Source organism: Micropterus salmoides, unplaced genomic scaffold, assembly GCF_014851395.1.
Source record: "Micropterus salmoides isolate LMB-PRFRI ecotype aquatic unplaced genomic scaffold, ASM1485139v1 Ms_hic_scaffold_5, whole genome shotgun sequence".
NCBI classification, from domain to species: domain Eukaryota; kingdom Metazoa; phylum Chordata; class Actinopteri; order Centrarchiformes; family Centrarchidae; genus Micropterus; species Micropterus salmoides.
Window position 1 is genome coordinate 5443756 of NW_024044237.1, and position 8310 is coordinate 5452065.

The following is an 8310-nucleotide window of genomic DNA, read 5'->3' on the forward strand; positions in this document are numbered from 1 at the left end:
TTGTTTGCCTGTTTGGCGTCCTACCCACTGACCACATAGCTAGAGAAGCATGTTATTCTGATGCACTGGAATGTTCCTTGTCCACCCTTTCATACCCAGTGGATAATGGACGCCCTATTCTTAGTAAAAATTGACATAATTAAACAATTCACCCACATGGTTGAGACTGTTTTCACCTTTGGCTATTAGTCGCTGATTCCAGGGTGGTGCACCGTTGTGATGTGTGATACCACTTAATTCCTATCCGATCCAATACCAAGTAATACCCAGGCTGGTATTGCCGATACCGATACAAATACCAATACTTTTATATATTTTATTTCTAGTTTAATGTGACCTCCCCCTCCCGTTTCTGTATTTATGAGAGAAATAAGGAGTAAGCTGTAGCCTTACCAATTCAAAATAATAGCTGCATAATGACAAGACATCAGACTACTGTCATATTCTTTAATTATAATGAAAATATCCTGCTCTGAACTGCTTCTTAACATCATCCTATTATTTTGACTTAATTTCAGATGTTTAAAGAAGTTTGCAGTGTTGCCAAAGTATTTCACTGTCTTTGCTCACACATCACACAGAGCAACATTATTACCTTCACAACTAAAATACAACCAGAGCTGACTCTTTTTACAGTCAGCCAGAGTCAGTATTCAATCGCGGGAAATGTAAAGGGCTGCAGCGGCTCACTTCAAAGAAGCTCCGTCACAGAGCCGTAGCACAAGCATGACTTTGACAGGCGGAAGGAAAAGTAGTTCCTATCAACTGAGTATAATTAGACCATTCTGGTGACAGTAAGATACTTATGATAAAACACACACTCACTCCAAATGACTGAGTTTAGATATCGATCCTTTTATATGATTTTCGATCCTGGAAGGAAACGTTGGTATCAGAAATATCGATTCTTTAGGATCGATCTGCACATGTCTAGTGCACCGTATTTACTAATCTTTTTAAATTATTTTTCAATTTAATAATTTTATTAATATTTTATACATTTCTTTGATATTTACTAATACCCAACCCTGCCCCTACCAGACCAACAGTGGATTTACTGCTCTCCCTCCACAGCTTTTTCTCTTTCACTGCTTTTCACTTCATGCCCTGATTTAGCACACAGCCTTCCACTGTTCTTTCTCTAGTGTCATTTAACTCACTTTTCATTTAAATGCTTCAATTCCATTTACCTTTTCAAGGACTCTTGAAAATTTTGTAATTTTCAGTACATCTGCTACACAAACAAGTTTGTGTTGTTGACATTATGTGTATTACTTGGTCAGAGGCATTTGAATAAGTTGACAAGGTCTGGGGCTAAGCCCAGACCATCTGGGGCTGAGGGCAGTGTGGTGTATCAAATAATTTATTTTAGGGGTGGTCTGCCTTTAATTCTACTGCATTGTATGACAACTCTACACACATATGCAGAGCACAGAGGTCACAGCGGACAGGATAAAGTGTGCACGAAAGAAAGGAAATATTCTTACACCTACTTTCCTGACAACTGTGCACCTTCTGAATTCAAGTTTGTCTCTTTCACTAAACTAAGACTAGCTTAATTTCCTTGTTAACTCATCCTAAAACCATATTTGTTATCGTTTCCACTGTTCCACAAATCACCAACTCTGGTTTGGTGGATATAAATCCTTAATTCACTGAGTTAGTTTGGTATACATGCTTTTTCCCCCACTGTCTACTACTCACTTAGCATGCTGAACGAGCGTCAGTCGCCCCAAAATCATTGCTAATGGTTTAGTTGATATTGATATTTACTACACCTAGTTTTCTTGGTTCAGCGTGAGAGGATGTTTGTGCCACTGCTTCACAGTCAAACCTTTTTTACTGGTAAAAAATCTTCTTAAGACTGACCAGTCTTGAACTTTAGGAACAGTATGTGTAACAAAGTAATCTAAGCTCAAAGGACCACTTAGTAGCTTTTGGAGCTTTCAACTGCTTATGGTCTTCATTCAGTGGATACAAACAATGGATCTGGCTCCACTGACTGGACGCTGCAGCTAATCGGACTGATCTGATGCATCACCACAGGTAACGTTAAACTTGAGTGTATCACTGCAAAGAGTTAGGCTATGATTTGTTTTAAGATTCACTGGGTGGTGCAGTGGGTAGCACTGTCGCCTCACAGCAAGAAGGGTGTGGGCTCAAACCCCAGTTGCCCCGGCCTTTCTGTGTGGAGTTTGCATGTTGTCCCCGTGTCTGCGTGGGTTCTCTCCGGGTGCAGAGTGTGTGCAGACACAAACTCCATCAAAAGTCTCTTCAGCTGTTAGAGCCGACTGACAGCTGATCCTGCTGTGATCAGCTGCCGCCGCCATCAGAAACAGACGTCGCTTCACGTGACGCTTTGGAGCAAAGAATGTCTCATGTCTCTCAAAACATATTTCCTCGTTACTTCTCTCCTTGCTTGGTTTCCTTGGCGTCTCTCCATGCAACCCCAGTGGGCGGGACTAAGACACAAGGAAAAGACGCTAGTGAGGGAAACGTGGATGCAATTAAGAGACTTGAGAAGCACCCAGTGAGTGAGCAAGGCAGCCAGACCCGAGCACAGCTTCCCAGACCGATGAAGGCCAGTTTGATCACTTGTTAATACAGTACGAAGGTGGTTTTCTTGCCGGTTTGGCTCTTGTCACCGCGAGGCTGAGTCAGTTAATGAGGTTGTGTTCTGTCCAATTCATGTCGTGTTCATTGGGAGGCTGCTGAGCACAGTTTCGTTTTACTAACAACAACAACAAAAACAGGGTTTAGTGACGAGTTACTCTGTAATGTGTTAAACGGTTTGCGATAAGTGAACATGTACAGCTGAACCGAAGCCTTGATTACCAGCTTGTCAGGACCCGCCTTACTCTGCTTCTGATTGGCTCTTTAACTAGGTACATGTGCAACTCTCAACAAAGATCAAATAGATGCTTGTGAGATGCTTCACTCCATACCTTAAATTGAGCATTCAACACACAGGGTGAAAAGAGGTGCTACAGCAAGAGGACAAAATTAGTGTTTTTTGAAAATCAAGCCATGTAAACCTGTTCTGGTACAACCCCTAAATAAAATTATGAACCTGGGAACTCCATTTGGGCTGGACTTTAGGCTTTTTCACTTTGCAAACCTATTACATGCACAAAAAAAGATATATAAAAACAATAAAGAAAAGGGAAAAAGCCAAAAAGCATAATATGATCTCTTTAAAATTAAAGGGTCGGTGTTTCAGGTCAATGCATTTACTTTCTAACAGAAAAATAAAATATTTCTGCTCTACTGACTTCCTTTTATGATTGTGTCCATGTGAATCATCAATTAAATGTATATAGTAAGAAGGATTACTGAAGAGAATGATTGTTCAGCACTTACAGCAGTAGGCAATGTTGCTGGTTAGAAAATGACCCCGGCTTTTTAACTGGAAGAACATTTTTACCTTTGATGTGTGTAAAAGTGGTCAGAGGCTATTTCATTCAGTCACAGCAACATGTCACCACTACCACTTTGGCTTCAGCGTTTCCATGGCAATTCCTGGCGCCATCTCACGTTGAGAATCGATCTGCTGGATATTACATGTAAAAACTCTGAGGCTTGGCCCTCCGTTCACATGTCCATGTTGGCGTGATCAAAAGACTGAGAAAAACAATGTGGGATGGAGTGGTGAGCAGTAAAAAAAAGACGAGTGTGTGTGTTGTGAGTGTCTGTGGGTGGGCTGAGGATTGGCGGTCATGAGGGAATCAGGGAAAACATGAAGTAGACAGAGAGAGAAAGAAAGGAGAGGATGAAAAATCTGTTTTTATTCAGCTTTTCTGCCTTCATGTCTGGCCAAGAAATCTGCTGGTACTGCCCTTCACATCCATCATTGTTATAGTACAGCCAGTGAGGAGAATGTCAGACTCAGGGCTGCAGTGCATGTGTGGACCTTCCTGAGTGTGCATCCATGTGTATGTAAGCGTGCATGTCTGCTCACGAGCACTCCTCTGTCTCTCTCTCAGTACAAGAGCAGAGGCTGTAAATCTCCTGCGCTTACAGGTACCACCGTTTATCACAGCCCTGCCAGAGGCACTGTGTCATGCCCTCCACCTCAGCATAGCCTGCAGTCTCTCTCTCTCTCTCTGTGTCTGTGTTTGTCTGCGTTGTCTGTGATCACCTGAGTGGAGACAGGTGTGCCGGAGCAGAGCCTCCCCAGCTGCATCCTATCCTGTAATCAAGACTCAGCTCTGCCACAGCCACTCTGTCAGATCGTAGTTCCTGCTCAGTCTGCGTTTCATCTTGTATTACATTGCTTATTGTCTGTTGCCTGTGTCTAATCCTGTTTCTCCTCTCCCTGCAGTCTCGTGTGCTCCGACCCAGTTTCCAGCCCTTCATCCCGTCAGGCCTGTTCCTTTGCCTTGGTTTTCAGCTCGGCTCAGCTACTCCATGGCTTCTTCTCTAGACCTGCTCAGCTCAGACCAGGCTTCCCCCTGCTCAGCACTGCCAGCCTGCAGCCCAGTACCCGTCGCTCCCTGGCATCAGCTCAGTTCACCTCATTCCTGGCTCATATCTATTCCCTTTAAGCCCTGCAATAAACAAATCTTCTTTTATTTAAACTCCACTCTCCTGCCTTGGGTTTACTAGCTCAGCCATAACACTCTGGAGCCTGATCGAAAGGAAAGCTCACCCTGACACACTGTAAAGGAACATTCCAGTATTATTATTTAGGGTTTATTTGGGGCATTTTATGCCTTTATCAGAGAGTCAACAGAGAGATGGCAGGAAATGTAAGGAGAGAAAGAGATGAAATATGTCTGTATATACCAGTATATGTAGACTGTACCTGTCTACACTGAGTCTAAATAAAAGCTGTGCAACTGTTAATGGTCGGGGTGGAAATCAATTGTGAAAAAAGAAAAGTGGGACTAAATAGGGTGTTCACATATCATACAGGGAGAAGGAGGGTCCACAAGAGGTCCAGGAAAAATGATCAGCAGACGTAGAACGAGACCCTTCTTTACCAAGCCCTACGGAGTCCTGCTGCACCTGTCCCGCCTCCTCTCTCTGAGGATGAGCTTTTCCTACAAAGCTTGGGCCCAGGCGGTGGTGATGGAACAGTGGATAAGACACTTGTCTTTGGTGTTAGAGACCCAGGTTTGAATCCACGGTGAGACACTTAACCCCTAGTTGCTCCAGTGGCGTGCGACCTCTGACATGTATAGAAATTGTAAATCGCTTTGCATAAAACGTCAGCTAAATGAATAAATGTAATGTAGTCCAAAAGTAATCTGGTCGGCTATCGGATTGGATCAAATCTTGAAAATGGGTTGTTCAAGAGAAAAAAAGGATTCTGGAATCGGATCAGATCACCTAATCCAATCCTGGTTTTGATCTGGATCAAACCTTCAGTTTGTGTTCAAAACTTTTTAGCAGAATTGGGATCCCTTTGATCCAAAAAAATCAGGATTATCGGGATCCCAACAGAAGGCTGGATTCAGGGTGGATTTTAGGAACAAAATATCATAAAACTTTTTTTAATTTTTAACATTTATCATTTTTATCATGCCTGTATACACATTTATTTATGTTTTGCACCTGATTTGTTTAAACTTTACAGTGATAAAGTAGATAAAGTCGACATTACCTTTTACCCATTCAGTAAAGTAAAAGTAAAAAAAAAATAAAAAAATCCTCCGAACAGCTTCAAACAAAAATAATGCTTTTCATTTGTCACTCATTACTGTACATTAATTACAAAGACATCAGAGGCGATGCTCAAAATATCCACAGTGTATCTGTGAGTAATGTATATTTGTTTGTTTTTCTTGGTTTTGTTGTGGGTCAGATGGTTTGACTGTTAAGAAATTAAAAATGAAAGGAAATGTTTGTGTTGTTTTATTGTGCATTATCTGTCTCTTCAAATTAAAAGTGACCCCATGCTGGCTGTTCTACCTGTTGGTCTTTATATCATTAACAGCCTATGTTGTGATATGTAGTCCCATTTAGAGCACTGGAAATCCAGATTTGGCAATGCTGAAAAGTTTGTATCTGGATCAGGGTGATCCAATCCCACATTGCTTTGAAAAACGGACACAAAAGTAAGACAGGTTATGTGATCCTGGATAGCAAAACGTGGGATTTCCAAATTCGGATCATTCTGATCCAGATTAAACTTTTTGAAATTGCCGCCCTCAAACTCATTACTGAGGCCAACACTGTGGTGCTCGATTTGGAACTTGTGGCTGTGAGGGCGATAAATGTTTGTATAGACTCTTTGTAAATACGTTTTAAAAATACTGTGCATGTCATTTGCTGTGAATATTTTGAGTGTTTATTAAAATGAAAACACTGCATTTCAATATGGACTAAATACAGCAATATATGTATTTACAAAAATACAGCTGACACACAAAAGAAATCAACCTGATGTGCTTTTCTTTGTCATGACATAGATATTTTTGTTCATATCGAAAGTTTAGGTTATGTTTATATGATCATTCTTCTGCAGTTTACATAGAGATTTCTGTGGTTATCTGCTAAATGTGGTCGTGCTTCCAGTCACAAACTCTACACAGAAGATGAGCACGATTTTATATTGTGCATGATAAACTAATACTACACAGCTCTTGAAATTGAATAGACTCTGCATAACCCTTATCTAAATGAACAATTAAATTGCTATGTAATCACAAAATCTTTTAAATCCCAGAAATTGTAAGAACACAATAACAGCAGATGGCACCGTGTTGGTATTATTTTGCTTTTTTGTAACTATATAACAATAAAACATCAGATGAAGAATAAAAGCACACAATATTCTCCATGACATGAATATAAGTTCTCTCTTGGAAGCTTGCGCCCAGTGAATGGCCTCATGAGGTTATTCAGGAGTGGAAAGGCCTCATCAGCATCAAAGACTGGCTGGGGTCCTCAGTGGACAACTCCTGGTAGTGGAAGGTCAGCAGGCAGTTGGAGGGTGTCAGAATTGAAATGCTTGACCAAATGCTGAGTTGGCCAGAATCCCACAGTCACTTTGTTCTTCCATAGCCCCCGACATCAGTCACCCGGAAACAATAGCGGGCATCCACAACTCCAAGGAGAACCAATGTTCCCTTATAGTTAAAGTTAGCAGGGGCTTTGAGAACAACATACTTGCCGTCCTTATTAGCAGTGGCGGTATCAGGGAGACTTCCAACACGGAAGCTGTAAGCGATGGTCCTGAATAAGTCACCAAAGTATCTAAAGAAAACATTTAATTTATCTGGGTTGTAATGAACATACTGTGGATGTTTAGTAGTAAGATTATTACACACTTTCTGAAATTTACATAGAACTGAATACAGTATTCTGTGTGCCATCATTATCATGTGTGCCACTGTTGATTTAACCTGGAAGAAAGGAACAAATCGCTCCACGCGTTAGCCTATATTGATGCAGCCAGGAGCAGCCAGCTAACGCTACAGTAGCTCGGATCTGCCGCTGTTTGCTTCGTAACGTTCAGTTTAGGTTTTACTGATACTCAGGTACACAGCTTCTCCACCTCTCAGTCGCTGTAACAAACGTGACCCACATAATTTACAACCCAGAGGAAGAGCCATCCACTGACACTGCAGTAAATTTACTTACTGCGGTCTAACTGTTATAAAGTGTGACACAATCTCGTTATAATATTCACTCCAGCTCACTAACCGTTTCGTTATCATCCAATAGCCTTCATTTAGCTGTGCTCACACTGCTGAGATTCACAGATTCACACAGAGTAAAGATAGTTACTGAAAAGCAGCAGACAAGCTAATGCTGTAGCACGTCGGCTAAATGCAGTAAAGGTACTGTGATCATGTAGCGAGCATGGATTAGTTCAACCTGCAGCTGATAAAACTATTACTGTAACGTTGCAGTGGGAGTTTACCTGAGATTCCAGCTCTGTCTGTTCTCCCTGTCTGTCTATAGCCGCTGTCACTCTGTCTTTTTCCGGGAGGATTGTGCCGATATGCGCTGAATGAAGTAACGTTACGGAGCCGGTGTTGATCTGCCTCTGAGACGGGAACGTTGAAATAACAGAGCCTGAACATGTCTGAGTGAAAAGCCACAGCTGGCATGCTGGTGTTTCTGCGTTTATTGCGGGATTTCTGTATGACAGTGGCTGTGTTTTGGATTATGCTCGCTCATGACTGCTCGCTCATGACTGCTCGCTCATGACTTCAAGCGAGCACGTGTATGAGCACACGCCTGGTTGCAATCTTAGAACCACACCGCTAGTGGCTGCTGGAAACTCCATAATGCCCCTTTAAGAGAAACAGTTCAGACGTCGTAGTAATCAACATACATTCACCGCAACTAAAGAAAGGC

At 41.8% G+C, this 8310-nt stretch overlaps 1 long non-coding RNA gene across 1 annotated transcript; it reads left to right on the forward strand.

Moving 5' to 3' along the window:
- The first annotated feature begins 4164 nt into the window (after positions 1-4164).
- LOC119888889 lies at positions 4165-4845 on the forward strand. The gene is made up of 2 exons (XR_005441969.1): positions 4165-4224; positions 4322-4845. It is a non-coding gene; the product is annotated as an uncharacterized LOC119888889 (long non-coding RNA).
- Positions 4846-8310: the final 3465 nt, after the last annotated feature.